This window comes from Rhipicephalus microplus, chromosome 5, assembly GCF_043290135.1.
Source record: "Rhipicephalus microplus isolate Deutch F79 chromosome 5, USDA_Rmic, whole genome shotgun sequence".
NCBI lineage: Eukaryota > Metazoa > Arthropoda > Arachnida > Ixodida > Ixodidae > Rhipicephalus > Rhipicephalus microplus.
This window is the reverse complement of record NC_134704.1, coordinates 216,453,512-216,466,968: the sequence shown is the minus strand read 5'-3', so window position 1 is coordinate 216,466,968 and position 13,457 is coordinate 216,453,512. Positions and strand designations below refer to the sequence as shown.

The 13,457-nt window shown below is 42.2% G+C and overlaps 1 protein-coding gene across 12 annotated transcripts in view; it reads right to left on the bottom strand.

Moving 5' to 3' along the window:
- Positions 1-13,457, bottom strand: part of LOC119173521 (complement factor B) — a 1,265,978-nt gene that overhangs the window by 1,099,977 nt on the left and 152,544 nt on the right. The gene's annotated exons all lie outside the window — the stretch shown is intronic.

Here is a 13,457-nt window from a genome sequence, read left to right as displayed (position 1 = left end):
CCAGCAATCAATTCGTGATAAGTGGCTAGGAAGGCGGAAAGCCCTAAGAGATGCTTCGAATGTTTCGATCACTGAAAACATGACCCAGCAAAACAGAGAGCTGCTGCGCAACGCAAAAGACTGGGCACAGAACAATGGCTATCGTTTTTCATGGCACTGCAACGGCAAGATTCTCGTTAGGAAAAGAGAGGGTGATAGCGCGGTTGTCATTCGTCGTTTGGGTGACCTTGATAAGCTGTGATACTGTTACCCCGCATTGCATTGTTTACTTCCTGATATTCTTTTGATACTCGTCTTAACATGTTTCCCTTAACCGCACCTATAGACCTTATTAATCTTAAAAACTTGTATGACACTTGTTGTGAAAAAAGCCTCAGTTGCGTTCATTTCAACCTTAGATCGGGAAGGAATAAACAGGATGAGCTCGAATACTTTTTTAGTGAAGCACAAGTAAATTTTGACGTTGTGATGTTTTCGGAAACGTGGTTTGCTTCGGAAGATGATGTATTTACGTTTCCAACTTATAAATCATACTACATGAACCGCACAGGCAAAAGGGGTGGTGGCGTAGCTATGCTAATCTCAAGTAAAATAGACTGTGAATTGATGTCTGAATTCTCCTGCATTTCTCCTCTATATGAAATACTCACTGTTAGATGTGGTACATCAGTGTTTTGTGTATGTTACCGCCCTCCATCAAATAATGTCCGTTTGTTTTTTTCTTTTTTAGACTCACTGTTAGAATTTGTGAGTGAAAAAAAATATGCCTTGATTTTAGGTGGTGACCTCAACATCAACATGTTAGCTGAGAGCAGTGTTAAATTAGAACTTGAATCAATGTTAAGCTCGCATTATTGTCAAAATGTTATAACGGCTCCTACGCGAATCACTTCACAGTCATCAACACTCTTAGATCTTTTTATAACAAACTTTGATACTTCCCTTGTTACGGCTGGCACTTTGATTCACAATATTAGTGACCACATGCCTATATTTATGTTTGTTAACCAACTCAATAACGTACCCAAACAAGTGCGTGCAGAATTTTCCTATAGACTTATAAATCCTGAAACACTAACCCTCTTTAGAGAGCGCTTAGGCAGAACCAACTGGAGCAATGTGTTCGCAGCGAGTGCCGCCAATTTGGCATACGATTTATTTATGAACAAGTTCACCGAAATATACCTTCAATGTTTTCCCCTAAAGTCATTTAAAACATTTAAAAAAAGTCGGAAACCTTGGGTAAATAAAGAATGCCTTAAGCTTATAAGAAAGCGGGACCAATTGTTCAAGGCATTTATTGTGAGTAAGTCCCCTGAAGCCCTCAAAGCATTTAAAAAGCACCGAAACTTTGTCACCAAACGCCTTCGTGATGAAAAGAAACTATATTATTCGAACCTGTTTAACTCAACGCAAGGGCGTACAGAAAACGTTTGGAAGGCAATTAACAGTACGCTTAATAATCCACCGGAGGAATTAACCAAAATTGTGAAAGATGGTACAGAAATTCAAGGGCCTGATTTAGCTGATGCATTTAACGACTTCTTTTTGTCAGTTGGCGGCCCTACAACCAGTAGTACTTCTTTAAAATATATGAATATTCGAAATAACCAAACAATATTTCTAGAGCCAATTTCAGAGAGTGAATTAGTAGCGACATTTTTGACACTCAGTAATAGCAAAGCCACTGACGCGGACAATATTCAGATGAAACCTGTTAAGTATGTTATTGACATACTAGCACCCTGTCTTGCCTACATTTTTAACATATGTTTGTCCACAGGACATTTCCCGCGAAACATGCAGATAGCAAAAGTGACAGTTATCTATAAAAAGGGTCCCAGAAATGACATGTCCAACTACCGCCCTATATCGATTCTACCTGTATTCTCTAAGGGTCTGGAAAAAATAATTTTGAAACGTTTGAACTCTTTTACTGACAAGTTCAACTTGATTACTTCAGCGCAGTATGGCTTCCGGAAAAATAAATCTACTGAGCTCGCGCTACTGGCACAAAAAGAATACATTCTAGAGAATTTTGAATCCCGAAATATGGTACTCGGTCTTTTTCTTGATTTCTCAAAAGCCTTTGACCTCATTAATCATAAAATTCTCCTACAAAAGTTGGACCATTACGGTATAAGAGGCGTTGCACACAAATTAATCACTTCATACTTGCAACACCGAACTCAATTCGTCGTAATTCAAGGCAAACATTCCGCAACAAAATCCATTAAAACAGGCGTCCCGCAGGGAAGCATTTTGGGACCGTTTCTCTTTATACTTTACGTTAATGAGATAGTTCGTATTGATGAATCTGCCCATTACATTATATATGCTGACGACACAAGTTTGTTTTTTTCAAGCAGATGTAGCAGCGATCTAGGTAGCCGAGCGAATAACGCACTGTCTAAAATTAACACATGGGCCCAAGAAAACTCTCTAAAACTAAACATAAAAAAAACAAAAGCTGTTTTATTTCACCCCCGCCACACACAAGTTCAGTTTCCCATCATTTCGTTAAATAATTTAGAAATTGAAGTCGTCAAAAGTTTTAAATCATTAGGCGTGTATTTTTCACAAAACATGACATGGGATGATCACGTGAACCATATTATTACTAAACTATCTCGTATAATCGGCGTCATGCGCCGTCATTGCTACTATTTTCCTGTTTCTGTAAACATGCTCATATATAACTCGTTGTTTTCTTCATTATTGAATTATGCCTTTCTTGTATGGTCCACAACGACAACTGTAAACGTTTGCAAACTTACCATCTTGCAAAAGAAAGCTTTGCGTCTTGCCTCTAAATTACCACATCGCAGCCACACAGCAGAATTGTTTAAAAAACACTACATCATTCAGGTTGCATCAATATATGATTATAAACTAAGCCGTTTATATAAGTTCGGTTTATTGAAAAATAATGATACGATTGCTAGAATAGCCAGGTTAGAGAAAAATTTTCCTGCTTATAATGTACGTCAACCTGAAGTGTGGCACATATCAAAATGTAGAACGAAATACGGAAATCAAATGTTAAAGTTTCAACTGCCTACACTTCTAAACCGCATAATTAGGGAACATAACATTGATATATCTAGCATATCACCAAAAAAATTGCGATTAGTGTTTATATAATAATGTGATCTAGCGACTACCTCGGTGATCTTTCATTGTAATCTTTCATTGTTTCTTTTTTAGTGCACATTGTGAAACACTTTTATTTTGGTTGTCCTTAGCCGCACGTCTTTCTGTGCTACCCTGTGTACTAGGGGGTCAGGGCTTCTCAAGCTGTTCTCACAGCTTTTACCTGCCCTCCTCGTAACATGTATTTTGTTGTTGCGGAATAAATTTCAATTTCAATTTCAATATACTCTGGAAGTGTGCGTGCGCAAATTGTAAGGATGAGGCACTTTGTCGTGGTTTCTTCGTTGTCACGTCCTAATTCTCTGCACATGCATTAGGTGCTGCTCGTTCCAGCCCTCAAGGAGCTCACTTTCTGTCAGGTTAATTAGGCCTTGTTCAGACACTACGCCGTGGGAACTGTTCAGGGAGCGGTGTGGTGTGACATACACAAGTGTGCTCCCGAAAGAGGTGAGTTTTGTCAGGTTTTCTTACCGGACCTTTCGTTGGACTTTGAGAAGAAGATCCCCACTAGCCACATGTGTAGGTTGATACCCTGCACCAAGAGTGCTGGTGAGGCATTTCGAAACTAGAAATGGAGACAGTGTTCTTGCATTCTTTTCTTGTCTTCCACAGTTGATCGCATCGAAACGCGTCAAGATTTTTGTCGCCTTTATGAGCACACACAGTATTGCTTCGGTGCACCCCCCCCCTTTAGGAGAAGGGCGATCAAACAGTTTGGAAAATGAAAAAAGGTCATGAAGTGTATATAAATTGGGCAGCCATGCCAGCCACCCACTATCGAGCCCAACATATGGACGTGGCATCACAATTAAAAAAAAGAGATGCCAGCGCCAGCTGTACAAAACCACTATAACCCAATATTATGCAACTAAAAGAGGGCACATACACAACGTTAACCCTTACTGCCTGGAAGATGGAAGTAAACAGAAGGGAAGATATGACCGGAAAAATTGGAAAAGAGAAAAAACGAAGATCAGGGGGGAGACAGAGACAGGAAAAGGTGACTGCAAAGATCCTTTGGGCCTTTGGTGGGTCAGCCCAGGGTTGCCGTATACGTAAAGCCGGGGCCAAAGGGGTGTGTTGCTCTGTTGGGGGGTCTTGAAGGTCTAAGTACCCAGCGTCGGCTCTACCCCCAAGATCCCCTTTTCCCCGGAAACGACTCAGCCACGCACGGCTACGCGTGGGAGGAGGTCAAAATCCCCCCCCCCCCACCGTTAGCTCAGGTCTATAGTGTCGCTACACACCAAACGCCTGCTTATGCAGACGCCCCTGCGGGCGAGAAGAAAATACATGGGAAATTATCAGCGCGACAGGGTGACCCAATGATAATACCACTTCTTTCTACGTAACATTTGTTCGCCAAAGTTACTCTAGTCGACAGAACATAGAACTCCAAAAAAGTCATATAAATTTTGCAAGTCATGCTCGAGCAACTTTGAAATATTTTTTGTTTATGTTCTTTAATCTTTCACCCAACCACAGAGTAAGGTTGCGCATGCGGCACTGACTAATTTGGTTCCTGTATGTCGATTGAGAAGGTCGTGAACCCGGATGCCCTTTCCCTGCACTCCAGAAATGCAACCAACAAAGATTATCTATCGATATCGAACACATCATCACATGGTAAAGAGCTTAGCCAGGATTGAAAAAAACAACTGGGGTTACTCAGTCATGAATAGCCTTCCTATACGTTTTCGCGAAAGCATAGGTGTAATGTGCATAGCAATTTGGCAGGGAACCTGGCACAGAAGTGCTGGTGGTGTCAGTGTGCACAAGCTTTTCACATGAGCATTTTGTTTGAAGAAGAAGAACCAGCGAATAATTGTAGACAGAAATGAGAGACACATTTTCTGCGCACAAATCTGGCGATCTATGTGTTAATGAACAATTCACATTTCTCTCCATTAAAACGGTGTTTTTTGAAAGGCCGCTTATCAGTAGCTTTAACATTCTTGCTTTAATTCTTCGTTTTCGTTTTTTAATACCTCAAGGGTCCCGAGGGACATTGCATGAGGGGTGGGCAAAAAACATAACAGATGAAACAAAAAAGAAGCAAAGTGGCACGAACAATAACAAAATATAGAAAAACAGCAGTAGGTTATAATTAGAAAGATAAAATGTGGCTTTTTACTGCATTTTTGAATTAAATGAACTGAGATGACATGGTGATGTGGGCGCGAAGGTCGTTCCAGTCAGTTGCTGTCTGAACGAAAGATGACCTCTGGAAGGTCTGCTTTTTGGCGTACGGCATATTCTGCGTTGGGGTGGTAATGTCGTCATGCCTGATGCGCAGGTGTGATGTATGCATTGCCTGGTGGCAAAGAGTAGAAAAAAACTTATGATACAAGCACAAGCGTGAAATTTTACAGCGATAGGCAAGATTAGGAGGATTAGGCTGGTGTTTGACTGCTGACACACTCATGTTATTTGAGTACATTGAGATAATAAATCTGCAAGCACGGTTCTGAATGGATTCGAGCCTAGTGGAAAGGTTAGCTTGATGAGCATCAAAAAGGGCATTAGCCTACTCCAGTTTGAGCCTGATGAGTGTTTTATAAGATATTAGTTTAGTAGCAGCAGATGCCGAAGCAAAGTTACGATTTAAGTATACAAGAACTTGATTAGCTGAGTTAGTGACGCTAATGATGTTTAAAGTCTATGTTAGGTCAGATGAGTTATGAACACCTAACTATTTGATAGTGCAGGTAGCGGCTATGAGGTAGTTGTTTAGAATGTAAGTGTTAGAGATATAGTAATTACGACGATGAAAATCATTAGGAATGTTTTGTTAAGATTTAGTGACATTAACAAAGTTTCACACCATTGCTGTATACTGTTAAGATCTGACTGTAAAACGGAAGAATGTCAGGCTTTATTTACACAGTGATACAACATGCAATCATCGGCAAATAGTCTTACAGTAGAGGTGATGTTACGTGGCAAGCCGTTAATAAAAATTGGAAAGCAAAGGGTACCTAATACAGTACCTTGTGGAATGCCCAAGTGAACGGGAGAAAGGGGAGATTTGCAAGAGTTAACGACAACAAACTGTCGGCGATGGGTTAGAAATTCACAAATTCACTTCAGCATGAAGGGGCTAAGTTCAGACATGAAATTTCTAGCACTAAGTGATGATGGAAAACCTTATCAAATGCTTTTCCGAAATCAAGAAATATAACTTCCATGGAGATATTATTATCTAGGTGAGAATGAATTTCATGCAAGAAAAGGGCTAGTTGGGTTTCACAAGAATAGCCGGGACGAACATTATGCTGATTGGGATGGAAAAAATTATTAGTAGGCAAAAACGCGCTACTTCAGAGTGCATTATATGCTCCATTATTTGGCAACAGGCACTGGTGATGCATATGGGACGGTGATTGTTAGAAGATGACCAACTACCTTTCTTGGATGACCTCCCTGATCCGCCAGTCCTCTGTAATTGAACCTGACTCTAATGATTGCTGAAATAATAGTGATAATATCATACTGGTTACATGATTGGTGTTTTGGGACACTTTGGTATTTATACAATCAGTCCCAGCTGCTCACGAGTTGTTTAAGTTATCGATGACATGCACAATGCCACTTGGAGTAAAGTTAATACAATTCATGAGTGAATGCACGTAGGGTGAGTATAAAGGAAGCGGCTGAGTAGATTCACGGGTGAAAACCAAGCAAAACGTGTTGTTTAGTACAATAGCGACATCCTATTTGGCAATTGGAGAACCATCAGAATCAATTAGCGAAATACCATTCGTTTCTTCGGGTTTAATAGTTTCCCAGAAACGTTTATAATTGTTGTGCAGCAAAGAAGGTAGCGTGGTCCCGTGAAAGGTGGACGATTGGGCGAGTTGGTGATTCATGATCGACGTATGTAACTGCGCGGTAGTAAACACGGACGACAAGAAGATACAAGGACAAGCGCAGACTATCAACTGAAGGTTTATTTTTCACAAACCACATATATATGACTGAAACAGAAACAGAAAACACGAAAATCTACAAAAAAAAAAAAATGATGACTTAGCACTTAACAATCGACAAAACGTGAACGCTTGACAACAGCAGATTTAAGGACCATGTGCGCCACTTGCCAGATACCGTAGCTCTTTATCTAAAAGAGCTAACGACGGTTTGCTGACGCAGTGTTCTGGTTCCCGTGCCATTTTTTCCGCTTCGACAATCATACGGGTATGATCGTCTTTGTGCCTGAACATTACGACCGTGCTTTCGAACTGCGCAAGGCAGCCACACCTACTGACGTGCTGAGCTAAAAAACCCTCATTGCCAGTGCGCACATTGCGTGCGTGCTCGCGCAGGCGCTCATTTAGGCATCTCCCAGTCTGCCCGATGTAACACGCACCACAAGATAGCGGAATTCTATAAACTACATTCATGTCACATCTGACAAACTGGGTTTTATGCCTGACAGTGCAAGCTTGTTTGGGCCTATTGTTTACACATGTCATTTTGGCTAGCTGAGAGAGCTTGTAAGGTGCCGAAAAAACGACCTTTACGCCCATGCGCTGTCCGAGCTTTTTTATCTTGTGAGATAGCTGGTGCTTGTAAGGGATTACCGCGACTTTGTCACGTTTGTCAAAGAAGCTGGCTACCCGGATTCGCTTCTCATTTCTGTGGCAGAAACAATAAAAAAGAAGAAAAAGCCCAGAAGCAGAGAGAGCACTAATGACAGAGACAAAAGCAAACGTGACAAAGTCGCGGTAATCCCTTACAAGCACCAGCTATCTCACAAGATAAAAAAGCTCGGACAGCGCATGGGCGTAAAGGTCGTTTTTTCGGCACCTTACAAGCTCTCTCAGCTAGCCAAAATGACATGTGTAAACAATAGGCCCAAACAAGCTTGCACTGTCAGGCATAAAACCCAGTTTGTCAGATGTGACATGAATGTAGTTTATAGAATTCCGCTATCTTGTGGTGCGTGTTACATCGGGCAGACTGGGAGATGCCTAAATGAGCGCCTGCGCGAGCACGCACGCAATGTGCGCACTGGCAATGAGGGTTTTTTAGCTCAGCACGTCAGTAGGTGTGGCTGCCTTGCGCAGTTCGAAAGCACGGTCGTAATGTTCAGGCACAAAGACGATCATACCCGTATGATTGTCGAAGCGGAAAAAATGGCACGGGAACCAGAACACTGCGTCAGCAAACCGTCGTTAGCTCTTTTAGATAAAGAGCTACGGTATCTGGCAAGTGGCGCACATGGTCCTTGAATCTGCTGTTGTCAAGCGTTCACGTTTTGTCGATTGTTAAGTGCTAAGTCATCATTTTTTTTTGTAGATTTTCGTGTTTTCTGTTTCTGTTTCAGTCATATATATGTGGTTTGTGAAAAATAAACCTTCAGTTGATAGTCTGCGCTTGTCCTTGTATCTTCTTGTCGTCCGTGTTTACTACCGCGCAGTTACATACCCGTGAAAGGGACATTTGACCTGCGTGATTGAAGTTAGATAATGTTTAGCTGCAGCGAAATACTTAGCCCAAGCCGTGTTAGAATTTGGAATGTTAGCAGATCTGAATAATCTTTTGTTCTTATTGTTGGGTTTTTTTAGTTTACCTTTACACCACAGGGACTGTGGTCGCTCTTTAACAATAATAGCGGGGATATATTTTGTGGTTAGACGTAACATCTCATTTTTAAACATCGACCAGTTAGTTTCGATGGAGCGTGATTGATAGTGATTTTTGAAATCATCACAAGAGACAGCTAACTCATCAGTCAAAGAAGCGCAGTCACCTTTGTCATACAACATCAAGGTTTTTATAGTTTTCTTGGTTTTGAATTTTTAACTAGTCAAAGCGCCATAAACTACACAGTGATCACTCAGTGGTGAGGGGTAAGCTAATGAGAAACAGATGTGGGCATGTGTTGTAAAAAGTAGGTCGAGAATGTTTGAAGAATGAGTTGAATTGCGTGTTCGCTGAGTGACTAGTTAAGATAGACCAAGTGTGAGACATGTGTTCAGGAAATCACTTTCAATGCTATTTCTTTATAGCGTAACTGCTTGGTCAGTCCAGTCAATGAAAGGAAAGTTGAAATCACCGATGATAAAGATGGCAGAGTTAGGATAAGCTTTTTTTTATGGTTTGAAACCATACAAGGAAGCTTTCATTGAACGAGCTGACACTATTAGGGGGTCGATAACAGACACCGATAAGCATACGCGGCAGTGTGGCATTACAACATATCCATAAGAATTCTAGATTTGATTATACGTTTACTAACGTGCAGAGCAAAGATCGGTTAGCAGCAATAAGAACGCCACCACCACGCAAGCCATCTGGTCTATCTCTACGAATTATATCAAAATTAGGAAATGCTGGTAACAGCTCAGAATCAAGGATAGACGAGTTACGGCACGTTTCGGTTAGTAAAACTACATCGCTTGAGCATGAGAAAATGTGGCTACAAAGCAAGTCACGTTTGGGTATCAAGCTACGGAGATTGGTGTATAGGAATGGCAAGGGCGTTCGGCGAGGGCTACTCGGATCATTACGTTATGTAACCTGGCGCCAAGATATATTCTTCACGACCTTTTGCGCAGACTGATAATAAATATAGATTTGTTATTAAAATAAAGGACGTCGTATTGGAGCTGATATTCTAGTTTACGAGCCTTACCAAACTGCAATAGTTTTTCGCGTGCTAAGCGCGCTTGCGGCGAAAAATCCTTGCTGACACCATAGGCAGATCCTTTAAATTTTTTACCTTAAAAAAGGATGTCTTGTTTTACTTTAAAATTGCCAAATTTAACAACTATGGGTCGATTTATGCCTTCTTTGTAGCAGTCCAGTCTGTGCGCATTCTGAATATAACCGGAATGAATAGCTAGACCGAGGGATGTCTTGCAAAGATCAAGGATTAGTTGTTCGATTTCTTGCTAAGATTCTTTTGGTGTATCACTGATACCAAACAAAAAGAGATGATTACGACGGGACCTGTTTTCTGCATCATTAGTCTGTGCTGACAGCAAAGAAACTTGGCTTGCGCAATCAGCAGTACCTACTTGAAGCTTTTTCATGTCAACTTGAAGAGTGTTGAATGACGAGCACTCTGATTGAATTTTTTCAAGCCTTGTTTTGAATTCACTAAAAGATTTCCCGTGATCAGAAAGCGTTAGACAGACTGAATTAGATTCCTCAAATATCGCCGATTGCCCTGATTGCAGTTCTTTCATTGCGTTCACGTGTTCACAAGATGAATAATCATGGAGAGGGCTAGGAGTGGATTCAATATCACCGGCTAGTAGTCACAATTTGAGCGATATACAACTACAATCATAAAACACTTTCCGCGTGCATTGTGGGCTGAGCAGCACAACAAGCCTACATCTCGTTTTTTTTTGGCAAATAATCAATAACAGGGCTGCATGTCTTTTGCAGATTATCTTCTCTACGACTTAGAATTCTTGTTCTTATGGCTTTTGAGGGGGTTTATCTTCTTTGACTATACAGGTGCCTCAATTCAGTTTCAATACATATTCCTTTGTGAAGCTTACGCATCGCCATGGTTTTCGTGGGTGTGGCCTCTTGATGGTGATGACATGGGATACTTTAAAAAGGCCCTCTCATCAAATATTCCTATTGCACATCGCACTCCGCCCTGGGCTGATTTTTTTCGCGAAATTTACACCAACTTGCTGTGGCAAGACCACTGGTTAGCCAAATTTTTAGCTAATTCACGTCTTTACTGTCCGCAAAATTCAATGAAGACTGTGATTTAAACTGTCGAAACATGATCGCCATCATGAGCTGTCATTTTCGTACAATAACGTTTTAGTTGTAAAGGTCACTCCTGCCGTTAGAAGTACAGGCCTTGCTTAGCACTGTGCAGTCGTTGTGGTGGTCGCAAAAAGGGTTTCAAATTACTCAAATCCTAATACTGGAGACAAGCTCGGCTACTTCAATTTGTGTTCATGTGCTCAAACTTACAGGCAAGGATTTGCTGAAAGAAGAGCGGCTACTGCTCGACCACAAGAAAGTGGCATCGTATGTAACTGTGTTCATGTGACGACACACCATGTTGCACTGTCAGATTACGAAGAAGCGCAGCGAGCCTCCACTCAACGTTACCGTTCTGGGGAACAAAACCCTGCATGCAGAAGTAGACCAAGCACTGAGAGCAAAGCACCCAACTACATTGACGAGCCTCGCAAGCAACGGCATTTTCTTTGGCATAGTACGCGCTGCGGCAGAAACTAAAGACGAGGACGAAAAAGAGACAGTCGTCGGGGAGGTGCTATTGCCAACAACATTTAGGAAAATACCTTATGCCAAGTTCAAACGTACACTACTTTACCCTAGACACCCTTTTTTTTTACTGCAACGCGGTTCACCCTACACAAATTTTGTATAATTGCTGCCTACATTTCATACCAATTTGATTGCGGATAATTAGGTTGTTGAAACGTTATTCCTTTTCATTCCACGGATTGGGAAAACTTGATCCCATTATGATAATGGCAGGACAGTTTAATTCCATTTATGATGTTCTTTAATGTAAGGAACGCATCGTGATAGTTTTATTGAGTCAAGCATAAACGCCCCATCAAGCCGATATCATCACTTGCAACTACAGGCGCTAGCTTAATTTGTATACTTGTTTGTCGCGCTTTTTTTCGTACTGTATGGGCTTAATACGTCACAAGTGCTGAGCACAGACTAATAACCACTTCATTTCCACATGTTTTCCTCGCGTATATACTTAAAGGAAGCGACCAGAAGCCTGAGGATCCCCGCCGCGGTGGTCTAGGGGGTAAAGTACTCGGCTGCTGACCAATAGATCACGGGTTCCTATCCCGGCTTTAGTGGCTGCATTTTCAAGGGAGGCAAAAATGCTGTTGGCCAGTTTGCTTAGATTTGGGTGCACATTGATTAACACTAGTTTGTCGGAATTTTCGGAGCCTTTTACTACACTTTTTCTCATACTTTATGGTGGTTTTGGCACGTTAAACCCCACATATCAAACAAACAAGCCTGAGGCTTGATAAAAATATTCACATGAACATGCACATGAAAAAGTTGTCAGATCCCACGTTATATGCGAAGCACGAATGAGGAAGGTTGATATGTCACTTTAAAATCGCCACAACGTTACGAGGTGGAAGCAAATTATGCCGTACACGACTTCCGTATCACGATTAGCATGTTTCAATGTGCCGTTTACCTTCGTCATATATTCACGTCACGTGATGCCAAGTTTAGTATATGATATATTGATATGTAGGGTTTAACGTCCCAAAACCACCATTTGATTATGAGAGACACGCCTTAGTGGAGGGCTCTGGAAATTTCGACCACCTGGGGTTCTTTAACGTGGACCCAAATATGAGCAAACGGGCTTACAACATTTCCGCCTCCATGGGAAATGCAGCCGCCGCAGCCGGGATTCGAACCCGGGACCTCCGTGTCAGCAGCTGAGTACCTTAGCCACTAGACCACCGCGGCGGGGCGTTTAGTATATGTGAAGCTAGCGAAACGACCGCGAGCACGCTATAACGTGGTATGTTGTCATGCTCTTGCATGACACGCGTCTCATGATTATCACGCTTGCACCAGTCATATACCTTCGTCATCCATCGACGTCACGTAACACTAAGTTTGGTATATGTGGAGCTAGCGAAACGGCTGCGAGTGCATCAAGAAGGGCCCAATATACTCTAACATGATGCTGACACGTGCGCACGCTGGGCAGAGCGACGCAATTTGTTACCAAAGCGCGAGAACTCTACAGTCTAACGCCAGGCGCGACCAGCGTCCATCGGCGCAGCCCGATGACAACCGGCGCGAAATGCGACATGCTACATTTCACGCAGATGCGTTACGTAGACAGCACTGCGTCTGCCTCTTTTCGTGACGGAGGGACGCCGTGCGCACCGAAACGCGTATGCGTCAAAGCAATGCAGCGCGGTGCGCCTGCGATTATATCGCAGGACCGGCGCCTGGCGTGGCCACACCGGCGTGACGTGATGAAACCAACGCCGACGCGCACGCATGCCCTGTCACATCGAAGTCTATTAGCGTCTTGACTGTGATGTGGTCATTTTGTGACATGACACGCATCTCATGAATATCATGTTTGCACCAGTCACGTACCATCGTCATCCGTACCATAACACGAAACTTTGTACACGTGAGGCTAGCGAAATGGCCACGAGGGCATCATGAGCGTGGCATTTAGTCATATCGTTACCTGACACGCATGTCATAATTTTCATGTTAGGGTCTGTCGCTTGTGTTCACTATGAAATCATGTCATACCATACTGGTTTTGCAACGTGTCTTGTGAA